This window comes from Mesoplodon mirus (assembly GCF_964341445.2).
Source record: "Mesoplodon mirus genome assembly, chromosome: 3".
NCBI classification, from domain to species: Eukaryota; Metazoa; Chordata; class Mammalia; order Artiodactyla; family Ziphiidae; genus Mesoplodon; species Mesoplodon mirus.
The window spans coordinates 112,825,662-112,838,387 of record NC_138978.1 but is presented as its reverse complement, the minus strand read 5'-3'; the positions used below and the strand labels follow the sequence as shown (position 1 = coordinate 112,838,387).

At 40.6% G+C, this 12,726-nt stretch overlaps 1 protein-coding gene across 9 annotated transcripts in view; it reads right to left on the bottom strand.

The window, feature by feature from the left end:
• The window catches only part of PDE4DIP (phosphodiesterase 4D interacting protein), a gene marked incomplete at both ends in the record, with an annotated part of 223,864 nt that overhangs the window by 181,934 nt on the left and 29,204 nt on the right, over positions 1 to 12,726 (bottom strand). The window lies entirely within an intron of this gene.

Genomic DNA, 12,726 nt, shown 5'->3' with positions numbered 1-12,726 from the left:
GAACTAAACTCTCCCTCAGTGAGCCTTACCTTTTTGCTCGCTACCTCACCAATGTGTCAATACTGATACCAATTCCACTAAAATCATATTTACTAATTTTTTTTTTTTTGGCTGCACTGCACGGCACACTGGATCTTAGTTCCCCAACCAGGGATTGAACCTGCACCCCCTGTAGTAGAAGCTCGGAGTCTTAACCACTGAACCGCCAGGGAATTCCCCATACTTCCTAATTTTTGCTGAGACACTCTTCTGCTTAATTTGAAGAACCAAACATTTTCCAAGGACAACCCACCTACCAGCTGTTCACCCACTTAATTTCTGCCTGGTGTATTACCCACATTTTCCTGACTTGCTGATAAGGAGCTCTGAAGATAGTGGACCCAAACAATACATCAACATTCAATATCCCACAGTACTAGCTTTTCGTACAGTTTTCCAGGGTGATTAGGTTGAGGATGATCAGAAAATAACTGCTCCTCTCAGAGCTATCTGCTACATTCTGATGCTGTCAAACTGTGCTCTGGTGATTTCTTCCAGTAGTTTTCTAAGTATGGTAGTTTCAATTACATTAGGACTAGCCAAGCACTCAATTTTGCTTTTCTTGAAAATGGCCATTCATATGGCTCCTTTCCAAGATGTGAGCAGCTCACTGGTCCCACTAGTCTGGTCTCTCATAACATTGGGAGGAGGGGTCGAAACTTGGGTCCTTCCTTACCAAAGGGTAACACCAAGATGGAGTCTGCAGAGGGATATTTTCTATAAGGCAGCCATAGACCATCTTTGCAAACTGCGTATTTGATGTCATTGCCTTGTATTTTGGTCTGTTTAATTTGTGGACTGAGAAAAGCAATGGATTGGGTTAATGGACCATATTATTCATGAGCAAGGGCAAGATGGCAATCATACAACTCCACCATTACAAAGCAGGTCTGCAACAATTCTTTGAACACTACGAGATACTGGTATCGCAGACCAAAACCACCCCAAACTATATCTAAGGAGCTGTTGTCTGTCGAGGCCCCATTAATTTCTTTCCTTGGTCAGCCTATTAAGATGACTAACCTAGGGCTACTTCTTCCCATAAGAGTGTCCAAACCCCCAAAGTGGCGGCTGCTTTTTCAGGCTGCCTCCCCAAGGCAATCACATACACTCAGGCCATCGGGGCACCACACAGTCTGCCCCCCACCCCCCGCTTTATCGAGCGCCACCACCCTTCCTTCACGGTGAGGCTGAGGGACAAAGGCCATCTCCCAGAGGCACATTCTGTCTCTCAAACTCCTTCTTATATGGCTTTCTTATTATGAACAAAAGTTCAGGAGGAGGAAAAGCAATCTGCCATACCGGCACTTAGAGCAAAAAACTGGGCCTTGGTTGCTATTTTTAGAGTTTTTTGTTCCATTTCGTAAACATTTATGGAGGAGCTGCTTGTATGACAAGCTCCAAAAACATAAAGGTGAAAAAGAAATGCCCTGAAATCAAGGTGCTCAGAGTTGTCTACTGGGGGAGGTGGACAGGATTCAAAGAGATAATGAGTAGAAGGATGAGATCGAAAACAGAAATCTCAGAACGTAAATGAGACAGCAATTAATTTTGTCCCGATGAGGAGAGGGGGGTCTAGGAAATCTACAGAAAACAGAGAACACTGAATTCAGGCCTTGGAGGATAGGTATGAATACATAAAGAAACATGACAAAGGCCCCAAAATAGGAAATAAAGGGTGTGTTCAGGGCTTTATTTTGCTCCCCCCAACCTGAGTAAGTATTAACTGCTCCTCAGGACCCCTTCCAACTTCCTTTTTACCTTTCCCCTCCTCAAGCCTTCTTCCCCCAAACTCTAACCCTGAGGCAGGAGTATTAGGGGGAGTCAAAGGGAAAACAAGTTCTTCATCTACACTTCCCTCCTCAAACACTACAGCTTCATCTAACTACTTAGAATCCCTAAAGGTGATTTAAATTAACGTCAGCAAGAAAGGATTAGGACTAAGATTTATACTAGAGTAAAAATGTGTACAGATACAGGCTATACAGAGTAGCAGAGAATCCAGAGGAGTGAAAAGGCTGGGGGTTTACGATGGTAGAAAATACCAGTGAATATCTTCCTTTTTTAAATTTCTTACTATTTTTATACTAAAAGGTTAATTCTTCTTTAAAAAGTTAAGGAACATATTCTGATCTATTTACACTGGTCTTCTTTTAAGGCCCTTGATAAAAGATAAAATATGTAAGGGATTAGTCTCAGTGTGGCCGTCTCAGATAGTGAGGGATATGTAGTGTGACAGGAAGATTGCTCAAGTTTGCTGTTTACTGGGGCCCAAACACACACCCTGTTCTAATTCCATATTTTTAAAGCTCGTTTGACATGAATTTCTAGATTCTGATGCAAATAAAAGAAATCTTTCTAATGTTCAAGCATCTCTTTTTCATGTTTTAAATTTATATCCACAATCAACCCTTGCAGATATAAAAGGGCCAGAAGGACAAGGAGAACTGTGGCCTACTTTCTTTCATACGTGATGCTCTAGCTCTGAGGATTTTTGAATGGTAGGGTTTCACAAGTAGTGCCAACTTAGAAACAAAGACATCTACAGGCAATAGTCTTCAGACTGCCTGTGCGTAACTTTACAGTTCAACGTGTTTTCTTACACTGGAATTTTCCTCAGCACTAATCTTGAATTAAACGACAGTTATCATTATATTGTGGACAACCATTACCACCCACCACCATTTATTGACTGACTGATACTTTCCAGGCATTATCTCATTCAATTCTCACAAAATTCAGTAGGTACTGTTACCCCTATTTTACAGATGAGGAAACAAGAGGCCTAGAACAATGAAATAATTTGCCCAAGATTATCCAGCTAGTTGGTGGTAAGCCTGAACTTGAAAGCTGTATCTGTCTGACTCCAAACTTTTACTCGTCCAACATGCCCTATTTCTACCCACACTTTTGCCAGGAGCCTCCTTTGTAACTGCCTTGACTCCAGGGAAATGACCCCTGAGAAAGTGAGGTGAAGGGAAGTGTGGGCAGTGCTGCTGTGAGGAGGAGATCCAATTTAGACTCAAATCCTGACACAGATTTGTTTCTTGGGACACCAACTCATCCCCAATACATACAGAGCTCACAATGGAGTATTTGAGTACTGGTATAACAGATGCCATGTGACAAGTGAATTAAAATCATAAAAAGGAAGTGGCAAGTATGACTTCTTACATAGGTTCTATCCTGAAAAGTGAGTCATCCACTATTTTATACGTCCCTATCTCTACCCACATTCCTCCAAATATTCATGCCTCCCCTGAATCCTTTCTGTAATAACACTTGGCATTGTCCCTAAAAGACAAAGGGAATAAGCTGACAGCCAGGAGAGGCGATGGAAATAGACACAATCAAAATTGGGAAGGCCATTAGTGAACAAGCTTTGAGACTTCTCAGATCTTTTTTTCTCTTGCCAAGAGAGACACTGAGTATATCTTGTCTGCTCCAAATATTGCCAACATCCCCCATTTGGCAACAGAACTGCAAAAACATACATTCAAATGCAAATTCGGTAGAAGTCACAGATGCAGAGCACAAGACTGTCGTATAATAAATACAGCGAGATTATAATTTTTTTTTCTCATCTCAAGACCTATCATTATAACCTCTGCAAGCTGGAATGCTTAACTGGCAAAGCCCCTCAGAACAGAGAAAGCATCACTTGTGAGTCTCCCTCTGCATGCTGACTAAGTGTGAGCTGACTTGGCATGGATACAGTAACATCCACTTTTCTCCAGTACAGGCTGCAATTACACCCTTCACTCAACAGGATCTATTCACTGAGTGTGGCCGTGGCCAGATGGAACTCTGGGAGACAGTTTTCTGTGGTGCTAAGTCCTCAATAGCTACCAGGAGCTACAAGCATCACTGTGCATCTGCAACAACTTTGAGTTTTATGACTTATTTTCCTCCTGCACTGTCTTTATCCTAAAAGGAACTAACATTTTTCAGGCTGCTATTCCTCAAGGTTCAGAGAAACCTCTTAATACTGTAAACAGATAAAAGGCAGTTCAAATAATTATTTTCCTCACTTTGCCTTATGAGGTTGACATGCAAATATCTAATAAATTATCTTCCCTGTCCCCTGAATCAGCCAAGACACTGACATCACGCTTTCAAAAGAGATGTGAAAATAATCTTCTCTGAATTCAGCCACATCACTCAGGGATGGTATATGGTCTCTCCACCTACTTCTAAAACTTAGCTTGTGCTTTTTACTCTTGGTCCTGGCAATGCAGTTTTCATTAATAACCACTATTCACAAGGCACTGGGGAATGCCGAGGCTGTGGCTCAGTCTATCTCAGAGCCCCTGACCAAACATCAAGAGATAGATGATTTTTTTCTGTTTTCACCTGATCTTTTATTTGCATAATCTTTTACTTTTTCCTTCCTTTATAGTGCCTGATTTTAATGATTTTTAAAGAATTATGTGTTCTTTCCAGAAATTTTGGAAAGGAGAAATGTGTACAGGAAAAATAAAAAATGCTACCACTTAAAGGCAACATTGAGAAAGATTTTCATGTATTTCTTTTTAGTTGTTCTTCAGTTTATATGCCTGTGTGAACTCCACAAAATAGAAATAATGCCAAACATGCAATTTTGCATCTTGATTTTACTCCTATTATTGAAATCAGAGGTTTTGAGGATTGCACTTTCAGGGGAAGAGGAAGAGTCAGGGGAGAAGGAGAAGAGCTGCCCATTAACCTGCCTGATATTAGAAAGAATGAATCTAGAGTCTTCCTTCTCAGTGTGGTTTTACAATGTACTGGAACAAAGCTTATGGAATCCCAGAGGATAATAAAATTAACTGAGGGTTACCAAGGGTGGGGGACTGTTAAAGCAGTAAGAGATTCTAAAGCAGTGCTGAAAATGATTCGAAATAGCTGACCCTGAGGTCTCAGGTCAGTAGGGAGATGAATGAAGAGCAGATGGCCTGGACAATATGAAGGAGTAAGTGATAAGGTAAACTGAATATTCAGAAAGAATGAAGAGATGGAGGACTTGACCATGTGGTCAGGAAGTATAATTTCAGTGTTAAGGATCCTAAGGATAGAAAACTTGGAGTGAGGATGAGCTACAAAGGATGGCTGTGTTCATGGTGCGCTGAAGTGAATTAGTTGAGGAACTGTGAGGTCAAGTTACAGCAGTAATATATACTTGTGCATTGTGACCTGTCTAGAATGTCAGCACCCTGAAGGCAGGGTTTTTATATCATTCACTATCAGGTACCCAGCATTTAAGAAGTCTAGATCGTAACAGGAATTTGATGTATATTTCTTAAACAACGAATAAATACAATTTGAATGTATAATGGCATCAAGATTTGATAACCTGCTGTATCCATTCCATAGTAAAGAGACACCTACCAAACAGATATTCACATGAGCCTTGCAGGGAATGTTCTCTAGAAAGTTCTTAACTGAGGATCTGCTATGTGCTAGAAATATTGTAAGATACTGAAGATTTAGAGACAAAAGACAGTTCCTTCTTCCAATAAACTTATAGAGTATGTAAAATACCAAGTAAACTAACTAGCCACATGCAGTAACAGAGAAGGCAGAGTGTGCTCTGGCTATAGAGAACATCCAGAAGTAGGTTCCAAAAATAATTCCAAAAGGAGATAATGCTGAAACTAACCTCTAAAGAATAAACAAAGTTATCCTAGCAAATGCAACGCTAGGTGTGTAGGCGGGAACAACTGGTATATTAAGGCCCACTCATAATAATTTTAACTCAGGATGAGTAAAGAGACACCAGCTCCCTAGGTCTGCTGGCAATAACTCTGCCCCCAAGGCACCAATAATCTGGAAATCTATAAATAATGCACAGAAGAATCTTTTCTAAGACCAACTCAGTTCCAAATTTTACATGCTGTCACTTGGTAGAATAAATGTAAATTTCTTTCTGCTATAAAAACATATACTGGGCTTCCCTGGTGGCGCAGTGTTTGGGGGTCTGCCTGCCGATGCAGGGGACGCGGGTTCTTGCCCCGGTCGGGGAGGATCCCACATGCCGCGGAGTGGCTGGGCCCGCGGGCCATGGCCGCTGGGCCTGCGCCTCCAGAGCCTGTGCTCCGCAGCGGGAGAGGCCGCAGCAGTGAGAGGCCCGTGTACCGCAAAAAAAAAAACCAAAAAACAAACAAACAAAAAAACATATACTGACTTAGCTTTAAAGCAGCATATAAGGGGTATTATCCATAATCCCATAACCAAATACAGCATCTATTTTTTTCTCTCCTTGCAATAGACATCCTAATATGTTTGCAGAATTTTGAAGTAATTTATATCCACTTTGACTTTCTTATATTGAAATTTTCTGTTTATCATTTCAGGAAACACTTTAGGATGGTAACAGAGATTAATAGCAGTAGTGAAGCATTTTACTCTGGAGAGGCTAAAAGTTGAGAATGTTGCTACTGATTCACCTGGGATTATCTTAGGATATGCCATTTTATGTCAGTGTGCCTCCACTTCCCCTTCTGCAATATAGGGACTCAGGTCTTGAAAAAGATATTTAAATGGAATGAAATATCCTTCATTTTAATATGAGTTATATGAGTCTAAACCCTGAGCAATCTGCAATGTATTTTCAAGAACTAGAAGTGTTTGACACAGTTATTCTACTTCTGAACATCTATCATTCAAAAATAATCCCATGGAAGAAGATGCTTTATGCACCTAGAGTTTATCAAGAATTACTTATAATAGTTAAAAACTGGAAACCTAAAGGACTCACTATAGGATAATGATTAAGTAAAGTATTATAATATGACATGACGTTATTCCACATTATGAAGTGGAAAATATATTCTCAAATTGTATGAAGTGCTAGAAATTAGTCAATTTTCTTTGTCAGTCAATGCTTTCTATATATCAGCAGTTATTGCTTCTTTACACTCTTCTACCTTGGCCAGGATAAGTAGACACCAGGTGCAGGTTACCTCTTCCCTAGTTGGCCTTGGAAAAGCAAAGGGAGAAAGAAGTTTCTGCAGAATAGAACATGCAGAAAAGAAGATAATGAGATAATGAGACAGATTAAGGGAAAATGTATTAGAAACTACTAAAATGCTATGAAAAATACAAGTTGTTGTTGTTATAATAGTCTATGACTAGTGAAGTGCTTCAGCCATGAAAAAAAAGAAAATTCAGATCATGCTTGTCTTGATGATCATAAAGCTCAGAAGATGTCCTGAAACAGAGGAAAACAAGTCCTCAGTGCTTCTGAATGTTTTAAAATAGAATTGGATAGAGCTACCTTGGGTCACCATGACATCTCTTTTATTCTGGACTTTCTTCTAACTTTAAATGCTATTTGAATTTTTGCCAGGGACAACTTGTGGAATGTTCTGAGCCCAGTTTGGAATTTTATTTATAGAATAAAATTTCAATTTCTCTGCCCATTTCAATAGAAGCAGTGTCCCAGTGCATCTACTAAATGGTTGGATACTCCACAAAGCCTTGTATAAATTACCCCTGAGCCACCCAGAATGCAGAGGGCCTTGTGATGAGGGTCAGCCAACTTATCCTTTCAGAGACAGAAATAACCACTTCCCAGACTTCTGGTATTTTACATCCAGCCTTAGCATGTAAGCTGCAAGAAGAAGAAGGGGGTCCAGTCTGATCTAGTGTATAGGAAATAAGAAAGTGGGAGTGAAAGCACTGATTGAGATAAATTTCTCAAGCCTAAATCCAAGTATAGGCCTATTTAAAAGCAGATCAGAGTTGCAAAGGCAGAGATTTTCCTACCCCAAATGCAGAAAATTAATTGCTAGAAGTGCTGAATGTTAAATAGGAAATCCAATGTCCAAACATGTTTCAATTATAGAATTATGAAAAGTAGCATTTTCCTAATAAAAAGCACTGTATGCAGAGCTGCAGCACCGCTGTAAGCAAAGATACCAGAATCAACCAGACCTTCATGCTCCAACGCCTGCTTACCCTCTCTAGCTTCAGCTGCCACATCTATAAAATGGAGAGAAATGCCATCTCTGGTTGTAACTATGCGTTAGTAAACAGGACTCTCTGCTAACTCACCACAAATTCAAAGAGAAATAAATGTCCTTGCTTCCTTTAGGCTGAGAGTTAATACTGAGCAGAATAATTGCAAATAAGCTTTGAAGGGGTATCTTTTAAATGCAATATAAGTGGGGTAAATGGGCATTTTGTCCTACTTGAAGGCTACACTTTAACCATGTGGGAGAGGAGAAACAAAATAAAGAATTTTAAAATTTTGAGACCGAATCACTATTTTTCTTGGATGCTACTTCCCTTCTCCAAATGTTCACAGCCATGGCAGGCAAATACAATTAATGCTTGCATTTTATTAAATCAAATTACAGGGTAAGAGAAAACAAAACAGACTAATTAATTTGCTTTCCTTTCCTAACCTTCAGTCTTAAAGGTAGCCCCTAAATATTTCAAGTTCTCTTTTTCTTGAGTTGTTTGTTCAGGGAAGTTGTATAAGGTTCATATATGATTTATCTGACTTTTTTTTTTTTTTTTGTGGTACGCGGGCCTCTCACCGTTGTGGCCTTTCCCGTTGCAGAGCACAGGTTCCGGACACGCAGGCTCAGCGGCCATGGCTCACGGGCCCAGCCGCTCCGTGGCATGTGGGATCTTCCCGGACCAGGGCATGAACCCATGTCCCCTGCATCGGCAGGCGGACTCTCAACCACTGTGCCACCAGGGAAGCCCAACTTATCTTTTATTCAGCTTTCCAATATGCTAGAAACAAGAAAATGTCCATGTAAAAGGAGAGAATTAGTAATGTCTTTTCCAGCATTTAACAGTGTGGCAGGCTGAATAAGGGCTCTCCAAAGAAGTCCACATTCCTAATCTCTGGAACCTGTGACTTTGCCACTTTCATGGCAAAAGGTACTTTCACATGTGATTAAAGATTTTGAGATGGTGAGATTATCCTGGGGTACCCCATTGGGCCCAATGTCATCACAAGAGTCCTTGTGAGAGATACACAAGAGAGTCAGAATGAGAGAGGAGAGGTAGGATGAAGGAACAGAGGCTGGAGTGATGCCATTGCTGGAAAGGGACCATGAACCAAGGGATATGGACAGCCTCTTTAAGCTAGAAAAAGGTAAGGAATGGATTCTTCCCTAGAGCCTCCAGGAGAAACACAGTCCTGCTGACACCTTGATTTTTGCCTAGAAGACCAATTTTCAGACTTCTGACCTCCAGAATTGCAAGATAATAAGTCTGTGTTGTTTTAAGCCACTAAATTTGTGGTAATTTGTCATAGCAGCAAAAGGAAACTAATACAAACAGGGATTCTGAAACACTCACACTGCTCTAGGGAGTTGCTAGTCCAGATACATGAATGCTAAACATTTAGAGCAGCAGAAGCTGTTTGCCTGGTTGATACTAGGCTAACAAAGTGAGCAAATCACCTTCATCATCAGGTTCCTCATCACCTCCATGAGTATATTCCTTTGACAACTCTTTTCCGATTCATGGATATCAGTTCAGTTAGGGACCAAACTAGCTTATTAATTCGCTATTCCAGAAAAAAAACATGCTCTCTCCAAATGATTTAACCAAAGAGACTGACAACAGTCAGGCAACATTCCTGGGAAAAAATACTCCCATTGACTTGTAGAGGGCAGATGATATACAGCTGGGAGTAGGAGATATTTAAATTTGAGAACTCAAATACTCAGCACCCTGTCCTTTGTGGGTAGACTGAGCAAGGTAAAGGATATGGAGGCTCATGTGAAGAACCCCTCAGAGAGGAGAATTTCCAGAACTGCCAAGAATGAAATTTGGGAATAGAATCATAGTCTTAAACTTATTCATAAGCCTAATCACAGTCAGGATAAGTAGCTGGGTTCAGAAGCAACTCAGAAACCAAGTCACTTACAAGACTCAATTCAAGTGAAGCAGCTAAGAGAATAGGTTTTGGAATTAGATAGTTCCAGGCTATATTTCTTCCTCAGCTGTGTGTGTTACCTGGTCAAATTTTAAATCTAAACTTCAATTTTCTTGTCTTAAAAATGACTATAGGGCTTCCCTGGTGGTGCAGTGGTTGAGAGTCCACCTGCCGATGCAGGGGACACGGGTTCGTGCCCCGGTCTGGGAAGATCCTACGTGCCGCGGAGTGGCTGAGCCCGTGAGCCATGGCCGTTGAGCCTGCGCATCCAGAGCCTGTGCTCTGCAATGGGAGAGGCCACAACAGTGAGAGGCCCACATACCGCAAAAAAAAAAAAAAAAAAAAAGACTATAATAACATTTACTTCAGACCTCATAGGGTTGTGAGGATTAGGTGAAATAAAGTACATAAAGGGATTAACACAAAAGCTAACAAATGCAAGCTTAATATAAATGGTAGCTTTAGAGTTAATTTTTATTCTTTGAATCCCCCAGGTTGTGCTCCTCCACTGTGCTCCCAGAACTGCCAATGCATATGTCTGCCTTAGCCTCTATTAGAATTATAGACAACAAAGTCAAACCCTCAAAGACAGAAACCGTCTCTCTCATTCATTGTTTTACTCTTAGCATTCAGCACAGTGCCTCACCTGTATTGGGCTCACATTTAAAATAAATGTTTATGAACTGATCTTAGCTTCCAGTTAGGAAGTATCTGAGACATCAGTTACGATATATGATTACAGGATTTTTCCATCTGTGACCCGCTGGGTGGTGAAATAAATTGAGTCACACAAGCATTTTTTTTTAAAGGAAAAGAATAAGGTGGGGAAAGATCAGATCACTTAACGTTGTAAGGTTAAGTATTGTTACATGACACATTTGTTTCAGTTACATGTGGGAGTGTACTTGGTTGTAACGTAAATACATTTCTTATTGAGGGTAGGGATAGAAAAAAATTGTGAACATAATGGCTCTTCTACTTCAGCAACATTTGTTATTTTCTGTCTTTTTCACTTCAGCCATTCTTTTTTTTTTTTAATTTTTTTTTGGCCACACTGGGTCTTTGTTGCTGTGTGCAGGATTTCTCTAGTTGCGGTGAGCAGGGGCTACTCTTCGTTGAGGTGCGCAGGCTTCTCATTGCGGTGGCTTCTCTTGTTGCAGAGCATGGGCTCTAGGTGCGTGGGCTTCAGTAGTTGTAGCACACGGTCTCAGTAGTTGTGGCTTGCGGGCTCTAGAGCACAGGCTCAGTAGTTGTGGCACACGGGCTTAGTTGCTCTGTGGCATGTGGGATCCTCCTGGACCAGGGCTCGAACCCATGTCCCCTGCATTGGCAGGCGGATTCTTAACTACTGCACCACCAGGGAAGTCCCCATTTCAGCCATTCTGATATGTACATTGTGGAATGGCATTGTGGTTCTAATCTACATTTCCCTAATGACCAGTGATGTGGCACACCTTTACGCTGTATCTCAGCCCTTTGAATATCCTCTTCATAACCACTTTAGAAAATTATTTGAAAGTATCTACAAAAGATGAACATGCATTTCCTATTACCCAGAAATTCTGTGTATTTACCCAAAAGAAATGTGTACATATGTTCACCAAAAGACATGTACAGGAATGTTCATAGCAATACTATTCATAATAGCCCCAAATGCTCATTAACAACAGAATGGATAAATACATTTGATATATCTACATACGACAGAATCCTATATAGAAGCAAGAATGAATGAACTACAACTACACACAATGTGGAAGATTTGCACAACATAAGATTGAGTGAAAGAAGCCAGATACAAAAGAGTACACAGTGGATAATTTCACTTACATGAAGTTCAAAACCAGGCAAAACTAATCTATTGTGCTAAAAGTTAGGATAATGGTTATCCTTGGGGTCATGAGGGCTTCAGGGGTGCTGGTTCTTGATCTTAGTGCTCATTACATGGGTATACTCAGTTTGTGAAATTAATTGAACTATACACATATGATTTGTGATTTTTCTAACTTATTTCTGAATTTGTCTGAAATGGCTATATCTAAAGTTCAAACAAGTTAATAAATAATACTTTGTTTTAAGTGTGAAAAACACTGATAGAGAGCATGAATCCCTGATACACTCACCCTCATAACCATCAAGTGGTCACCTAGTGTTTGCTTGAATAATTATAGGCAAGGTCAGGAACCTATTTACTGTTCAGGGAGGTCACTTGTTAGAAAGCTTTTCCTTTACAGTAAGCCATAACTTGCATCTTCACAACTTGCTCCAATTTGTTGTACTGTCCTCCTAAGAGATTCCAAATCGATCTGATTGATCTAATCCCTCTACCACCAGCTGCTCTTCAAATATTTGAAGGGAGCCACCATATCCATGTCCCTACCCCAAGTCTTTACTTCTCCAGACTAAAGAGCCCCAGGTCCTTTGGTCACCCCTCAAGTATGGTTCTCAGTCCCCTCGTGTCTCTTGATTGCACTCCTTTAATCTAGTGATGCTCGGAACCGAGCACTAGCCTTTAGGAGAGGCCTGTGAAGAGCAGAAAAGAACAAAAAGTACATCTAGATAGTGAACTTCTTATCAATACCCTCTAATCTTCAATATGCCCTTTCTTCCAAGTTCACATTATACGGTTCTCTCCTGTTGAACAATCAGCTAAGATCCGCCAGGTCTTTTCCAAAGTACTGTTAAGCCCCACATTTACCTTCTGTGTTAGTACAGTCTGCCCTCTGTTAGGACTCAGAACACGCATCTGGCCCCGCTCCAGTTCTCCAAAGCTAAATCTTGGAGATGGAGGCCTACCTGTTACAGAA